Raw genomic sequence first — 18,008 nt, 5'->3', positions numbered from 1 at the left:
GAAGAAGCAGAAGAAAAAGAAGAAAGAAAAAGAAAGGGAAAATAAAAAAATAAAAGAAATAAGAAAAGGAGGAAAAGAAGAAAAATTAAGGAAAAAGAAAAAAGAAGCAGAAGAAGAAGAAAACGGTAAGACTTAAAATAGGGTAAAAGAGAGAAAGAAATGAAAAAAAACCTGTGCCATTTAGGTGGACGCTGAATTAAGAGATGGAGGAGGAGGAAGAAGAAGAGGAGGAAACATAGAAACATGGACGAGCAAGCAGCAAAAAGTCTGTTGGCTCGTTGCGTGACTACCTGCTTTTAGTGATTCATTCCGTCAGCCACTAAATTAACCTGCGGAAAAAGATGAATGCGCTTCTGTATGTACTCGTGGAGACGTTTAGTTCACTCCTGACGCAGCGAAGGAGGAGGAGGAGGAGGAGGAGGAGAACAAGGAGGAGGAGGAGGAGCAAGAGGAGGAGGAGGAGGAGGAGAACAAGGAGGAAAAGAACACATACTAAAATGAAAAAAAATAGTGTCGTTAATAAAGGGAAAAAAAGAAAAGGAAAAATAAGCATGATACAAAGAAAAGTGAGAGAAAATAACTGATGATAAAGCCGATAACTGAGATAAGAATAATATAAACAGCGAGAAAGCGTAACCAGCAAAAAAACAAGAAAAGAAAGAAAAGAAAAGGAAACTGTGTCCTTCGATATCTTTTCATTATATAGACATTCAATTTTCAGAACCGGTACGTTGAGATAAGAGAGAGAGAGAGAGAGAGAGAGTGAGAGTGAGAGTGAGTGTGTGCGTGTGTGCGTGTGTGTGTGTGTTGTTTTTTCAAGATCCATATGCATTCCTTTTTTTTTTACTTTTCCTTTCCTGTTTTTTTCTTCTTCATCCTCGCTTGCTTTTCCTAATCTTTCCTTTTTCCTTCCATCCCTTCCATCCCTCTCCTTCCTTTCTTTCTCCCATCTTTACTATTCTTTCCTTTCATCAATCCGCCCTATCGCTTTCCTCTGTGTCTATTTCTTTCATTTTTTCTTTCTTTCTTTTTCTTCAATCCTCCATTCTTTTATTTTTTCTTCTACTTCATTTTTTGCTTCGTTTTATGTAATCTAATTTTTTATTCCTTTTTTTTCTTCTTTTCCCTCTTCTTTCCTTTCTTCATTTTTTCGTCAGTCCTCAGTGAATCACAAACTGTCCAAATATTGTCAAACCGCCGATCCGCTCACCCAGCCAGGCACCGTGATATCAAGTCCTCCTCAAAATATTATTCTTTGGTTGATCCTCTGGCCCGTGAGAGTAGATAGATCAGCAAGGGATAGAAGAAGAAGGAGAAAAAGACGAAAGAATATAGATGAGATTAGATTAGAAGTTAAGGATGATGTTACTGGAGACATAATACAATGTACAATACCAAAGGACAATGAGGATACCAGGGACTCTTACAGGAAGGAGGTGTATGAAGGGAGGAGAAGTGTGGATAATTGTAAGTTAAAGGAGCGTGGTCAATCGGTGCTAAATGTGTGCTGAGTGCGTGAGTGTCTGCCTGGGCAGGCCCGCGGCACCTGTTGAGGTGAAGCTTTTGAAGTGTGTGTGTGTGTGTGTGTGTGTGTGTGTTGTGGAATTTTTTTCTTTACATTCTCTCTCTCTCTCTCTCTCTCTCTCTCTCTCTCTCTCTCTCTCTCTCTCTCATAATTAAAATACAATAGAGAAGACCAGCCTCCTCTGTTCTATAGATGAATACATTTTGCACTGTATTGATTTCCCATAAATGAACTACCCCAACTTCCAAATGGTTTTATTAATAGGGTTTCATCTTTTGTCATTCCATTTAGTGTTTCTTCTACAATCAGAGGACTTGCTGAAGCGCTACAGGGATTTTCAACTTGATTGCAAAATGAAGCCGTAAATTTTTCTTTGATATTCTTCGGTTCTCTCAATTATGGAAGCTGCGTCTTGGGTGCTGTTTTTCTACTCTGGGTCATATTCCTAAACTTTCCTCCCCCAAGCACACATATTTGACAAGGCTTTCGTAGGAGTTTTGGGGCATTTCCAGGGGTAGTTTTATGATCCTTCTGGTAGTTTGACCCTCCTTCTACGCCCTACGCCCCTGTCCACCCCGCAGTGAATGGGTACCAGGTATTAATCGGGGGTTGTGTCCCGTCTCCTGAGATCTGTTCCCTTCTATAATTTCTTCCCCTTCTGTCTCTCTCCGGCATATGACCACAGATGTTGCGCCGACTAAACGAAACTTTCCAACTTTCTGTACCACGAACGTGAAAAAAACACTATAAAACTCGATTGATCTCCCTTTCGGCCTTTGGAAATAACTGACATGAGGGTTGGTAGCTTCTAAAAATACCGGCCTATGCGTATTTTTTATGTGCTCCACTTTCTCTTCTTCAGAACCCCCTTAAAAATCAGTAATAGGTCTTTTTTTTTCATCCTTCTAATCACCTTATTTTGGGGCAGTTTGTTGCGGGATTTATAGGTGTATATTTTTGTTTGTGTTCTTTCCTTAGTTTTCTTCTTCAGTACCTCCTAAAATTAGTAAACTTAACAAAATGAAACAGCTAACTTTTTTTCTCTCTCTCTTTTGGTATCCTTCTGTTTTCCTTATTTGGGGCAGTTTGTTGCGGGATTTATAGGTGTATATTTTTGTGTTTGCTTTCCTTAATTTGTCTTCTTCAGTACCTCCTAAAATTAGTAACCTTAACAAAATGAATCAGATAATCTTTTTTTTTCTCTCTTTTTTGGTATCCTTCTGTTTTCCTTATTTGGGACAGTTTGTTGCAGGATTTATAGGCATATATTTTTTTGTTTGCTTCCCTTAATTTTTCTTCTTCAGTACCTCCTGAAAACAGTAACCTTAACAGAAAGAATCAGCTAACTCCTTTTATTTCTCTCTTCTTTGGCACCTTTCTGTTATTCTCCTTAGTTTGTTGCAGGCTTTATAGCTGTACTTATATTGTGTGCTGCCGCCTTGGTCACTCTCCTTAGTCATAAAAACAAACTCATTGACCTACATGACTGGGGCGGTACAAGGAAAGGTTAATTAGGGCTCCCAATCACAGCCTGTTATGACACCAAGCCCAGCGCGATTATCAGGGCGGGCGGACGGGTCACGAGTGTATTGCAAAGCCCGGAGGAGAGAAAAAGAAACCATTGGCCTTTGTAGGAGCAGAACCAACCAGTCTGCGCGTGTGTCTCCGGGGACGTTAAACCCTTTGGAGCACTTTTCCCAGCGTGGTGTTCGGCCGGTATGCAAGCTCAGCGATTACGACTGCGTGTAGTGTTGGAGTCTCCCGTCCTGAGTGGTGTTGTGACGGCGACTAATGAAGGAGAATGCGCCTTTGTCGAAGCTTACCTACCTCACTGCTCCCCTCGGTTGTCGCGCTGCTAATGATCGCTGGGCCAGAAGTGTTAGAAGAGTTATATACAGAATTTCTCGTGTGTGTGACCTGTGTCCAATCTGGCTGTATTATTACCATTCTTTCTGTCTATTTATCTGTATTTATCTATCTATCTTTATCTGTCTATCTAATTGACTTTTCTTGTGGCGTCTCGTTCTATTTCTTTTGCTGGAGGAGCGTTTAACTTGCTTTTTTTTTGGGAGGGGAGTTGTTGTTTTTGTTTTGCCTTTGAACTGCCTTCCTTGTAAAAAAATATATCTTCCTGGCTCTATCTATATCTGTATCTATCTTTCTATCTATCTGTCTATGTATCTATGCACACACACACACACACACACACACACACACACGTTGAAATACATACATACACGTTGAGCAGCGGAGGAATACACGTCTTGCTTCCCGTTCGAATTCAGTCACTCTCGCCTCTTGGATCTCCGACGCGCATCAAGTAAAGACCCTTCAGTCCTTCAAATCGTTTCATCACACTTACTATTGTTCGATATCAAGGCCTTTGTTTACATTACCTCTAAGATCACACACCTTATCATCATCACACGTTTGCGGTTCTGTTGTCCGTGGCTTCTTCCCTCGGCTTGGATGTGCCTGGGGGATGATGTGGGTGTGTAGTCCAAGCGGCGGTGTATTACAAGGTTATCGGGGAGGGGAAGTGATTGCCTCGCCCGAAGCCTGCGTGGGGCGGGGTGGGTGGGTACGGTAGGCAAGGAGCACCAGCTATAGTGTATGTAGCCACTCCTCATACGGGGACACAGGCTTCACCTCTGTTGCGGTGCTGGCTCTACGAGGAACCGCTCACCATATATCCTAGTCATATCAATACCGCCACTACCGCCATTACTTCTGCAACAATCGCATCAACAACCAATACTACTACTACTACTGTTGCTACTACTACTACTACTACTACTACTACTACTACTACTACTACTACTATTACTTCTGCTACTACTACTACTACTACTACTACTACTACTACTACTACTACTACTACTACTTTTTTTACGGCAAAGGATACTGCTCAAGACAAGATACAGAATAAGGCCGGTGTGTCGCTGCTCCCCTGAAAAGAAAAATATAAGGACAAACAGATTCTGAATTCAAATTGGATTGGAGAGGTGTCTCGATACCCCCGCCTAGAAGGTGTTCAAGACGTATTCAGGAGGAAATACAGAAGAGGGGTGAAGGATGGTGTGCCAGAATTTAAAAGTGAGAGGGGTGAAAGAGTATTGCTGGCCAACTCTTGTAACAGGAATTTGGAGTGTGTATTGATAAACGAGTAAAAAGTCGTGTACAGTGGGGCCGCAAGAGTAGAGGCATACAGTCAGCACGTCAGCATGAAAACAACAGAAACAATAGAAAAAGATGCAACATTGCGGCGGAAGTAAAGAGATACAAGACAGTCAGTGAGAGAAGGAAAGCTGACGAGCCGGAAAGCCTTTGACTCTACTCCGTCCAAAACGGCTGCGTGTGTGGAGCCCCCATTCATGAGATGCGTACTCAGTATGAGGCAGACTTCGCCCATTTACATGGATAGTAGCTGGGAGAGGGGAAAAGCTGGTGTAGACCATATAGCACGCTTAACCTCCAGGAAACTTAATTTGCAAGGGATCAAATATAAAGTTTCCAATTAAGATTTTGAGTTAAGGATAGACCGATAGCGTTTGATGGAGAAGGGGACAGCTGAATTTTATCGATGAGTACTACTACTACAACTACTACATACTCACACACACACACACACACACACACACACACACACACACACACACACACGCACTACCATCAACACAATAGAGTTTATCATAACAGAGGGCGTCCTCAAACGTACACATACATTGCACGTCGCACGTACGCACATATATACACATAATAAGGAGAGAGAGAGAGAGAGAGAGAGAGAGAGAGAGAGAGAGAGAGAGAGAGAGAGAGAGAGAGAGAGAGAGAGAGAGAGAGAGAGAGAGAGAGAGAGAGAGAGAGAGAGAGAGAGAGAGAGAGAGAGAGAGAGAGAGAGAGAGGCTGTGCATGAATTCAAGAGAACTGCCTGTGTTTATTTTAGTGTGTGTGTGTGTGTGTGTGTGTGTGTGTGTGTGTGTGTGTGTGCATAATAGCCTCACGAACAAAGAATCCCTATCGTGAGCCTCTACAAGTTCTCGAAGCAAAATACACCAAATACAGGTTTCGTATTTCAAAAGCTGCGTTTCAAGATAGAGCCCCACACACGAAAGTCGAGGGTTCACTGCTGAGAGGCGAGGAAGGGCTGGGCCTCGACACAGGGCAAGGGGGACTAAAGGGATCGACGGCTGAGACCTTACCCACTGGAAACTGAATTTACGTTAAGTTAAGGCATACGGAAGTAGCATCATAATTTCGTTGTTATAGGCTTAGATAAATTATTTCGAATGTCAGCGTGTGTGCGCACTGACGGAATACTGAATAATCATTGTCCCCTTCCTTAACGTAAATATATAAAGACTAATGAAGTAATGAGAGAGAGAGAGAGAGAGAGAGAGAGAGAGAGAGAGAGAGAGAGAGAGAGAGAGAGAGAGAGAGAGAGAGAGAGAGAGAGAGAGAGAGAGAGAGAGAGAGAGAGAGAGAGAGAGAGAGAGAGAGAGAGAGAGAAGAATAAATTAATTTACCAACAAAGTGGATGACTATGCAGATGAGCTCCTCTGTACACACACACACACACACACACACACACAGTCTCCCGGTTACTTAGTCACTCTCCCGATAATAGTAAACCAACAAGAGTGTTTTCCCACGGCCGAGTTAGGCATCGAGTAGCCGGGGCAAGGAAAGGGGATGAACAGAAAACGAGGTGCCCATTAGGTGTGTGTGTGTGTGTGTGTGTTAAAACAAAGGAGACAGCTCAAGGGCACAAAAAAAGGAAACAATAATAAAAAAAAAGCCCGCTACTCGCTGCTCCTACAAAAAAGAATCAGAAGAGGTGGTCGAAAGAGAGGTCAATTTCGGGAGGAGAGTTGTGTGTGTGTGTGTGTGTGTGTGTGTGTGTGTGTGTGTGTGTGTGTGTGTGTGTTGGCCCAGTAGTTGCGTGGGAGATACGCCAGTTATTGTTGCTGCTCTTTCTTTTTAGCGGTAAAGTGGGGATAGTGATGTGGAGTGCTGTGGAGTAGTACTGGGCTAACATGATGATGATTAGCATGATGAACAGTCAGAGTCTTATTGCGAGTATTAAAAGTCTATTAACATTTTCATTGTGCATTTAACAACATTTATATTTTTTCTCTTCAGCAATCCTCAACTTTGTCGGAAAATATAAAGTTTCCATGATGTTTACAGTCCTAATAATTAAAAAAAAAAAATCTTAAGTAAGAAAAAGAAAATACTAATGAAAATTACATGTGAAAATAGAACAGACAGCAAGAGTTTTTAAAAAGTTTCCTTGATATTTAATTATAAAATTTAGCCATCCCGTGCTTGGTGAGCGGCACGTAGAGAAACACTCCCCCCCCCTCCCCCCTACACACACACACACACAGAGAGAGAGAGAGAGAGAGAGAGAGAGAGAGAGAGAGAGAGAGAGAGAGAGAGAGAGAGAGGTAGAGAGAGAGAGAGAGGAGAGGAGAGATGGGTGGATTTAAGGCAAGATGGAAGAACTATGGAGGAGGAAAAGGAGGGATAGGTTGAAGGGAGGAAAAAAAAACCTGGAAACGGGCAACGGGAGAGAGTGAAGGAGGAACAGAGGGAAGGAGAAACCTCTGATTCATTGTTATAGTGTGTGTTTTTTTATGTCGAAGCGAAGGTGGCGATTATGTTTTCGTCGTTATCCGTCTACCTGGCTATCTGTTTGTCCATTTTTTATGTTTTAATGCTACTAAGACATGAAAATAAGCTGATTGGCACATCGTCGCCAAATTCCCACGAGAACAGCTGTTGGTGAGTCTCAAGCTTATTATAGAGTTTGCTCCACACACACGCAGCCATTTTGAACAGAGTAGAAGGGAAGGAGAAAACCTATAGATTCATTGTTTTAGTGTTTTAGTGTTTTTATGTCACGAAAACACGAAAATAAACTGAATGGCATATCGTCGCCAAATTCCTATGAGAACCTCCGTTGGTGAATGTCTCAAGCTGATAATAGTTTGGAAAATTATGAGATAAAAAAATGAGAAATAATGGCGAATTGATGGTAAAAGTTAACAGAATGACAAAGGTTTAGGGCACCTGTTTTTTGATGGCTGACCATGGATGCTTTCACTAATGAGTGCCCTGGTTCGCCCAACAGTGAGTAGCTTCCAGAATGGGTTCCCTACTTTCCAAGGGGTGTGTCGGGTGGGTCAGGCCCTTGCCGATAAAATAAACAAATCAGTTGAAAGCTGACGGAGTGAATGGTGACGGACATCTTCAAAATCAAGTTCTGGCCATTACGGTTTACTATACGCATCCTTGGAATAAGGTGTTGAATTGGTTAAAAAATATATATAACTTTTGTATTGATTATAAGGTTGATAATTTGTTTTGTGTTGTTTTCCATACCATTGTCTCGCATAAAAACAGATATGTATTGTTTAATTTGTTGTATTGTTTCTTTCTGTGCTTTCTTATTACCTCTTGATTTTGGCGATACCTGTAATTTCATGTTGCACTTATTAGGGCAATGTGATATAGAGCCTGCTTAATAACTCTTGTGGTCATTGTATTAATTCTTGTTACCGTTTTTGTATATTGTTATTATTATTATTTTGGATCAGTTCACTTTTTTTCTTATAAATGATGTTCCGTTCACTTGCAACATCATTTCAGTTTTATCTTGCCTGCTATTCATTTTGTTTCCTGCCTGTAATATCTTGTTTCTCTCCTACATTTCTATCGCACACTTACTCATACTTCCTACTGGAACTTAATTTGCTCCTGGAGAAATTGATAAGTTAATTAGTTCTGTGTGCATGTGTGTGTGTGTGTGTGTGTGTGTGTGTGTGTGTGTGTGTGTGTGTGTGTGTGTGTGTGTTCGTGCGCGCGTGACATTCACCAACGATCTGATCACGTGCTGGACTTGGAACGCGTGGTCAGCCAGTACCATCCTCGTTTCGGGCATGGAGCTGCATATTCACATGTCTATGGATGAAGTCGGGGCACCACACACCTCAAAACCCCGTCCCCCGTGCTCAAGAGGGGGAACTAATCTCTCCTGTCCGCGGGAAAAAAAAGAAATGCCCTGACCAAGACGTGAACCTCAGCCTGACAGGTGGCATTTAAACGTTTAGTGTACTACGCCATGAAGGTATATGTGTGTGTGTGTGTGGGGGGGGGGGGGGTCGTACTGATGGTGGCTGAGATAGTGATGGGGGTGTTCCAGTAGTGGTGGAGGTAGCGAAGGGTGATAGTAGAGGCGGTGGATGTGGTAAATGTAGTGGTTTGTGTCGTAGCGAAGATTGTGCTGGCAGTGGTAAATGGAGTGGAAATAGAAGGAGTTTAATTATGGTGGTAGTGATGACTGTTCGTATAGGTGGAAGAGGAGGCGGAAGTTTTTTTTTTAATGTCGCGGCCTATTGCGCCGGTAGGCTTCTTCCCGGTGGAGCCTGATGATCGGCCCAGCCCGTTCTGGCGCAGGCGAGTGTTTATAGTGGCGCCATCTTGCATTGGCTCATGCTGCCCTCCCGGAGCTCATCTTTAACCCTAGAATCTAGAGTCCGGGTTGATAGGTGGTCTTCTGGACAGCATGTGGGTAGTTTTAAGCCACTCGGCGGCGGCTGAAAAATCCCAGCTTGGTGGCATCGGGCAGGGATTGAACTCGCGTCCTCCTGAACGCGGCGCCGTCACTCTGTCGACTCAGCCACCGCTTCCCCCCAATTTGGTAGTGAGGATAGTGGTAATACTAGTGGAGGTGACGGTGGTGACGGTGTTGATACCTATGATGGCCGTGGAGGTGAGGGCGGCAGTAGTGGATGGTTGTGGCCGTGATGGTGGTGACGAAAGCGGAGGTGGAGGCAACAGGAGTGGCTGTGGAGGTGTGTTCGGAGTGACGGGTTATTAAGACGCACCTCGCCTCGCCTTGCTCCACCGCCGCCCATAACGCTTCGGCCGTCCGTTACCCTTCACAAGTTGGCCGGGAGCGTGACGCCAAGCTTGATGAGGCTCTGGCGGCGGCGGCGAGGGGAAGGACGACACAGGCAATGAGGACTGACGGACGGACGCGCGGCAGGTAACGAGAACTATGCAGATGGTGGTGGTGTTTTATTTTATTTTTTTACAACAAAGGAAACAGCTCAAGGGCACACACAAAAAAAGGAAACAATAATAAAAAAAAGCCCGCTACTCGCTGCTCCTAAAAAGAATCCAAAGAGGTGGCCGAAAGAGAGGTCAATTTCGGGAGGAGATATGTCCAGATACCAGGTAGTCCTATTATATGACCTAGTCTAGTCGTGCATGGTAGTGGTGCTGTGAGTGGCTCCGTTTTCGGTGTGTTGGGAAGACGGACGGGTATACACTAGACAGACATGACGGATGGGTGGGCAAACGGAAAGAACGAGAGGTAAAGAGGACGATTAAGATGGTGATATTGATTCTATGCAAAGATTTGAAGATACCAATACAAAACCCAAATCTTCAATCAATCTCATCACTTTAATCGTGCTTTTTACCTCCCGCCCTTTCCGTTTGCCCACCCGTCCGTCATATCTGTCTACCCGTACGGACTTACACTCACATTTGATAAGGCTTTCATAGAGGGTGTGTTAGTATTTCCATGGGTAGTTTTATGAGCCTAGTGATACTTTGACAAGGCTTCCGCACCATGAACGTCAAAACACTCATGAGAACCCGACTAATCTCCTTTGTGGCCTTTGGGAAAATAGTTGTTGTGAAGGAGCGTGTTGAGGCGGGTGACAGCGAAGTCGGGCAGAGGAACGGCTGGGCGAGCGAACGGTCACGAGAGAGATGAAATTGGTCTTGGAGCCGATTTCACAGTCCAACACAGTGTCTTCGTAACAGCCCGAACCAAACTATAGAATCCCATACAATCCAAAATGGTGAGGTTTTCGATGCCACACTAAATACACAAGACTTTTCCTGTATAGTTTCATCAAATTTGTGATCTTAAATATAAACACCAGACACTATACAAGGAAATTTCGAAGACTTTGGTACTGGTTTGGGAGCTTACTAACCCATCATGGGGAACTGTGAAACTGGCCCTTGGTCTTTGTAGCTGTGGAGCGGCTGGTTAGCTTCTATAAAAGATAAAATTGCGGAGGGAATCAGACAGTTAGGTTGGACGGATAAACAGGGTGGAGGTTAAGGAGTAATCTAGATGTTGAAGATTGTCGGAGTAGTGGTGCAAAGGTCACTTCCCTTGTAGAAACGTGTTACGACTGTGTTCATAAACGATGCCGAAGGACGATGATGAAGAGGAAGAAGAAGAAGGAGGAAAAGAAGTAGAAGAAGAAATGAGGAAAGGCTGCGCATGAAGAAAGAGAATGAGTAGAAAGAAAGGTAGAGATGCTGGTTTAGGAGCTAGGAGGAGGTTACAGCCTCGGCGCCAAGGGAAAAATATATATATGCTCAGAAATTATGCCCGTCTTTCTTTATCTCTCCCTTTCTCTCTCCACCTGTCTCTTCCCCTTGCTATCTCCCCTTCTCCCTTCCTCCCTTCGCTCTCTCCACTTCCCTCCTCCGCTACCCACACCGGACAGCAAGAGCCAGTCATCCAGTGCCCACCCGAAGCGACGGGCCTCGACCTAGATGGCCTTGCCTCGGCTCCCACTAATCCGTCAGCCTGCGAGTCAACAGTAATTACTCCCTCGATAAAAGTGAGGCCGACCTGCCGCTCCCAAAAACTCGGCCCCTCCATTGTGGTCGTGGAAAACTTGAGTGGCCTTGCAGTTTGCTCATTGTGCCTTGTGAATGACCTCATCAGTGGCCCTCGCGTTCTCTGCCCGGATATTTTCTCTCTCTTCCTTTCTTTCTATATCCTTGTGCATCGACCTTTAGAGAAGAGCGGCTATCATATGGCGAGGAGCTTAGTTACAGTGGCCCTTGTGTTCTCTTCCCGGGTGTTGTTTTCTGTCTCTCCTTCTCTGTATCTCTCTGTGCATCGATCTCTAGTGTGGGGCGGTTGTCATAGGTCTTAGGTACACGTCATTGCATCGTCTGTGGAAGGATGAAGGAGCGTTCTAAGTTTCAGGTATGCGGTGAGTGTCAGAGGAAGACCTTGAAGCGCGTATCTGCACCTCCGTTGAAAAGGCAGAAAAAGGTCCTTAGGTTCTTTTTTTTCGATTTGAGGATCGTTGTGTCCTCCGCATATATATACCTTAAGTTTCGTCCTCTTCATCCTCGCTGTCATAGTCCTCCTCCTCCTCCTCCTCGTTCTACTCATTAACATCAACAACATCATCAGCATAAGTCTTTGAAACCCTCCTCTACCAAACAACCATCCCGTGACAGGTGGCCCAACACTCACAACAAGGAGAGCAAAGGTACCCACAACAGCAACACGATAACAACACCAACACCAATAACGAGAGAGAGAGAGAGAGAGAGAGAGAGAGAGAGAGAGAGAGAGAGAGAGAGAGAGAGAGAGAGAGAGAGAGAGAGAGAGAGAGAGAGAGAGAGAGAGAGAGAGAGAGAGAGAGAGAGAGAGAGAGAGAGAGAGAGAGAGAGAGAGAGAGAGAGAGAGAGAGAGAGAGAGAGAGAGAGAGAGAGAGAGAGAGAGAGAGAGAGAGAGAGAGAGAGAGAGAGAGAGAGAGAGAGAGAGAGAGAGAGAGAGAGATAATGGATGCAGTGGGGTATTGAGGTGGGATCGCGCGGGCCACTTCAGCCCCCTCAACTTGAACGCACAAAGCCGTTTACGAAATACAGGTGACGAAGGGGCGGGAGGGAGGGAGGGAGGAGGAGAAGGGGAGACGGGTGAGGCGACAGGAACAGGGGTGGAAAGGAGGGAACTGGTGAAGGAGGAGAAGGGAGAAGAGTGAGGAAGAGGGGAAGGTGTGAAGGAGGAGAAGGGAGAGGAAGAGGGGAGAGAGAAGGGGAAGGGAAGGATGAAGAGGTTGGTAGGAGAGAGGTAGAAAGGAGGAAGGGGAAGGAGGGGAACACACACACACACACACACACACACACACTCATTTCTATACCGTACTTCCAACACCATCCCCTCCATCCCCTTCTTCTCCCTTCCTCCTCCTTCTCCTCACCCTCTTTCTTCCCTCCTACTACCAATCACCTTATTCCTTTCTACTATTCTTCCCTTTGTCCTCCTCCACCTCCTCCTCCTGATGCTCTTACTCCTAATATGCTTCTTTCTCCTGTTCTTCCTATTCTCTCAACCCACCCACGTCCTCCTCTTAAATCCTGTCTCTGTTGTCCCCTTCACCCACCCGCCATTGGTTATCGATACGTCACGTTAGCATAGATCAGATGTGGCTTTGTCTGCTCGTCTGTGGCTTGCGTAGGCGCGTGACCCCGAGGCCGAGACGTCGATCAGTCATTAAGAGGAACACGCGGGAGGCGGAGGTAACTTTGTGGCGATATCAAAGGAGTTTTCCGACCTATTGGACGCCCATTCTTGACGCCATTGATTAGTGGTAATGGAGGTGTGTGTGTGTGTGTGTGTGTGGGTGTGGGTGTGCTGGAGAAAGATAGATTAGAGGGAGGGACTGTCTTTTGGGGGAAGGGGAAAGAGAGAGAGAGAGAGAGAGAGAGAGAGAGAGAGAGAGAGAGAGAGAGAGAGAGAGAGAGAGAGAGAGAGAGAGAGAGAGAGAGAGAGAGAGAGAGAGAGAGAGTGTGTGTGTGTGTGTGTGTGTGTGGAGAGGGGGTCGGGAGAGAAGGGAGACAGATACTGGTATAAAACGCGGACAACAGAAACCAAGACGCCGAAAAGAACAAGACGGATGTGGGAAGGCGCTTTCTTGTCCCTCGTTTTGTCCCGGTCGTGTTTTGTTCTCGTCTGCGGTGTTGTCTCGTCCACCTGAGGGACAGACGCGGATCCAAGAAAAAAGTTTGGGGGGACCCGATGCCAGGATTTTTACGGGTGGAAGGGGCATTAGCATTACCCGTTATCCATTGTCTGCAGTCTTGCTCCTGAATAACTGGTGGACTGACCTGAATCAATGGGCATAAGGACCTGGACTTGGCGCCAAAGCATTCCTGGGCGGCCAGTGCTCATCCTCGGATCCGAATGAGACGGCCAATTCCTCTGAGAAAAAGCATTGTTACAGCCGCAGCGCGCTTTTGAGCTAGTTTTCCTGTATCCGCTCAGGACCATGGGGTGGGGGGGGGCCTGATGGCGCTGATGTGTTTGTGCTGGGCATCTTGTTTGGCTTCTTCACTATTGGTTTAATTTCGGACACACTACCTAGGTGGCGTTGTTCTTCAGATGTCTGTGTACGACGTAATGCTCCAGACTCACTCCTCATATTGCAAAGTGCCTGAGGTGTTTATGCTACTCGGATATCGTCGTGTACTATACTAACTCGTGCGTCTGGCTGGAGGCTGTGCGCTAACTCAGTCTGTTCGGTGTTAATTGAAGCAGTACCAGACATTCACCGAGGCCTTACATAATCTCGTGAACTTTGAGAGCTCGAGGGAGGATGAAATCAGCAAAGTGTGCATCGTCTGGGCCTACGGTTTGTCAGCTTCCACCTACATGTGTCCTCTCTCTCTTAGTGGTTCTGGTCTGACTCGGTTTTGTGGGAACGTGGTCGAATAGGAGGAAGATGTGAAGGAGTTGGAGGAGGAAGACTGGGAGAAGGGGGATGATAAAGAGGAGGAGAAAGAGGAGGAGGAGGAGAATTCTGTGTAGTAGACACACCCAGAAATAGGTGAAACTAACTAATAGCAGCTAGTAAGAGAAAGATTAATAGGGAACATTAGGAACAGTTAGATAAAAAAGAGTACCTGGAGAGAGAGAGAGAGAGAGAGAGAGAGAGAGAGAGAGAGAGAGAGAGAGAGAGAGAGAGAGAGAGAGAGAGAGAGAGAGAGAGAGAGAGAGAGAGAGAGAGAGAGAGATAGAGAGAGAGAGAGAGAGAGAGAGAGAGAGAGGAGAGAGAGAGAAAAGGAAAGATAGGATTTAGGCAAGGAAAGCCGTGAGTTAGGAAATAGAGAAAAATATAAATAATGCGGAAAAGGGGAGAAAACGAGTGTGGGGAGGAAAAGAAGGAAGGAAGGAAAGAAGAATGAGAGGAAATATATTAGGAAAGAAAAAGGAAACAAAGAAAGGAAAGAAAAGGAATAATGAAAGTGAGGGATGAAATTTGGGAGGAAAAGACAGAAGGGAGAAAATAATTAATGGAGGAAGAAAATAAGAAAGGAAAGGAAAAGATAATGCGGGGAGGTAGAAAATTTGGAAGGAAAAGAAGAGAAAAATGAAGAAAGAATAAGAGGAAGTAAACTATGAAAAAAAATAAAGGATGAAAAGGAAGAAAAGATGAAAGGAAATAAGCTTTGAAAAGAAATAAAGAAGGAAGAAAGAATGAGAGGAAATTAACTATGAAAAGAAATAAAGAATGAAAAAAGAGAAAAAAAGAAGCAAGGAAGGAAGAACAGATGGTAAGAAATAAAGGAAGAAAAGGAAGCAAGGAAGCAAAGAAGGGAAGAAAAGATGGAAAAAATACGCCATAGAAAAAAAAAAAAATTAAGAAAAGAAGGAAAGAAGGAAGACATAATGAAAGGCAATACGGTATGGAAGAGGTAAAGGAAAAAGTGAAGAAAAGAAGAAAACACGAAAGAAAATAAACTGGAAAAAGAAATAAAGAAAAAAAAGCAGGAAAATAAGTGAAAGAAAATAAGCCATGGAAGAAAAAAGGAATAGAAAAAAAACTCTGGAAGAAGAAAAAAAGGAAAAAAAGAAAAAGAAGTGAAAGAAAATAAGCCATGGAAGAAAAAAAAGGAATAGAAAAAAAACTCTGGAAGAAGAAAAAAAGGAAAAAAAGAAAAAGAAGTGAAAGAAAATAAGCCATGGAAGAAAAAAAGGAATAGAAAATAAACTCTGGAAGAAGAAATAAAGGAATAAAAAGAGTGAAAAGAAGTGAAAGAAAATAAGCCATGGATAAAAAAAGGAAAACAGGAGGCAAGGGAAGAAAAGAAGGAAGAAAACAAACTATAAAAAAAAATAAGGTAAAAAAAAATGTCAGCTACAATTCCATATTCTTACACCTCTCCAATTTCCCTTAACAAAGCAGCCAACGTCACCGAATCATCCTCAGCCTCCTCTTTATATTCCATCTCGCGATCAATCCACAAAGACTCGCTAAGGAGACACGCTAAGCATCTCTCTCCCTCTCACCTGACTCCCGCCCACCCAGCCGCTCCGCCTCGTAATACTGAGGTACGTTAAGACCAACAATGAGTGCGCCGGAGAAGGATCTAACCCGGATCACATTTGGATGAGTCTCTGCTGCAAGGGAAAAGGAAGAGGCTTACGGGATGACGGGGGAAGGCGTGACGAGATAAAAAAAGGTGTATTCAGTTAGATAAACCGACTGAAAAGAGAAGGATGAGAGGCGGCATAAAAGGGAGAAGGAGAGGATGGAGGAATTACTGGCGGTTAGGTTTGGAAGAAAATGAGAAGGAGAAACAGGGCTGATTAAAACTGAGGCGAAAAGGAAAGAAAGTGTGAAGTGAGGGATAAGAGGAAATAAGAATAAGAAGGATAAGGAGGAATTGTAGATGGTAAGGTTGGGAAGTAATGGAGAAAGGAAGAAGGAGACGAGCTGTGACGTAAAGAATAAGAGAAAATAAGCGAAAAAAGAATAATGAGGAATCGTTAACGGCAAGGTTCAGAGGGAAAGGAAAGCTGAAACGGTTGATTAGAGAGGAGGAGAAAGGAGAAGACAGGCTGCGAAATAAAAGATGATGAAATAAGAGAAAAAAATAACAAGGAGGAATGGTTTAAGGTATGACTGAGAAGGAAAAGGGAAAGAGAACCGGGCGATATGAGGCAGAGATCAGAGAGGAAAAGGGATGCAGAAAGACGAACAAGGAGTAAATTCTGGAGGGTTTAGAGGGATGAAGGGATGAATGATAAAGGAGAAGAAAGAGAGAGAGAGAGAGAGAGAGAGAGAGAGAGAGAGAGAGAGAGAGAGAGAGAGAGAGAGAGAGAGAGAGAGAGAGAGAGAGAGAGAGAGAGAGAGAGAGAGAGAGAGAGAGAGAATCATGATGAAGGACATAGAGGGTAGACTGGGGTAAAGGAAATGGAGACGCCGGTACAGAAGGTAGCCAGTAACACTTCGGAAATGAAGAAGACATCATTATCAAAGACCCAAGTAATAATTGTTCTTAGCTTAAACACGATTGAGTTACATCATCTACTTTTCGCACCTAACATCATCAATCTAATTATGGGTGAGTCATTTATGGGATCAAAGAGGCTCATCCAGAACGCCACAGAACACCACAAAATGAATGATATAAAAAAAGAGTAAATAAAATGATAAAATGTAAATAAGACACCAAAAAAATGGATAATATAAATAAAAGCAGGATCAACACAAAATATGATAAAAAACACGAAATGCTGAAAAAAAAAGACTGATCCACTAACTATTTAACTATCTAACTAAATATCTAACCAGCTAACTCTAACTAACTATTAGACTATTTAACTACCTGCCTACCCTTGAGCCTTGACCACCACCACCACCACCACCTCCACCACCCAAGGCATCCCACCCACCACCCCTACCACCCAAGGCAACACCACCACCACCAACAACAACAACTAAGACATCACTCCCACCATCCCTCTCCAAAGCACCACCACCACCACTACCACCCTCACCACAACCCAAGGCACCACCACCACCACTACCACCACCGCCACAGCTAATACCACCATCACCACCACCTGACTTCCCAATATGAGTCCAGAACTTCAAAATTTGTTCCCTGGCTCTGCGATACACTGATGTAGATCCTCTTCACTGCAGCCATATCCCCAGACTGTCTAGTAGTTAATAAAGCCCTTTCACTCACCTCTCAACAACAACAACAAAAAAAAAAACGAATTATCTAAAGTCCTAACCACATGTCACTTTAATAAGGTCGTCCACTATCCTCCGTTTCACCGATTAGTTCATAACTCGTGCAGGGACCGTTGTGATTGGCTTCAGTAACATATTAAAGTTGTTTTTCTCTCCGCCGAGCTGTTAGTTTTCGGGGTAATGAGCCTCGGTCCTTTGTGCGGCCTAACGAGCGATTTAATTAGGAGTGTTTTCTGATCGGCTCGATGTTCCTTTGTTTCCGACGTGAACGAATTGTAGGCAAATAATTTCTTTAATCGAATGAGAAGTTAAAGATGGGTAGTCAGAGAGAGAGAGAGAGAGAGAGAGAGAGAGAGAGACCTGTTTAACTGTACAACCCTCGGAGGATGAAGTTACATTGCTCAGTCGAGTCAATAAAGATTCTATACACAGGTTATCTCTCTCTCTCTCTCTCTCTCTCTCTCTCTCTCTCTCTCTCTCTCTCTCTCTCTCTCTCAAGGTTTGCCGTGAATGCTAATTAAAACAGGTAAATCATTAGATCTTAAGGAAAGTAGTAAATTACTCTCCATTTTTATCCGAGCGATTATAAATGTGTGTGTAATAATAATAATAATAATAATAATAATAATAATAATAATAATAATAATAATAATAATATA

The sequence above is a fragment of the Eriocheir sinensis genome, chromosome 32 (assembly GCF_024679095.1).
Source record: "Eriocheir sinensis breed Jianghai 21 chromosome 32, ASM2467909v1, whole genome shotgun sequence".
In the NCBI taxonomy this organism is placed as follows: Eukaryota; Metazoa; Arthropoda; class Malacostraca; order Decapoda; family Varunidae; genus Eriocheir; species Eriocheir sinensis.
The sequence above is the reverse complement of the archived record's forward strand: the minus strand, read 5'-3'. Positions refer to the sequence as shown.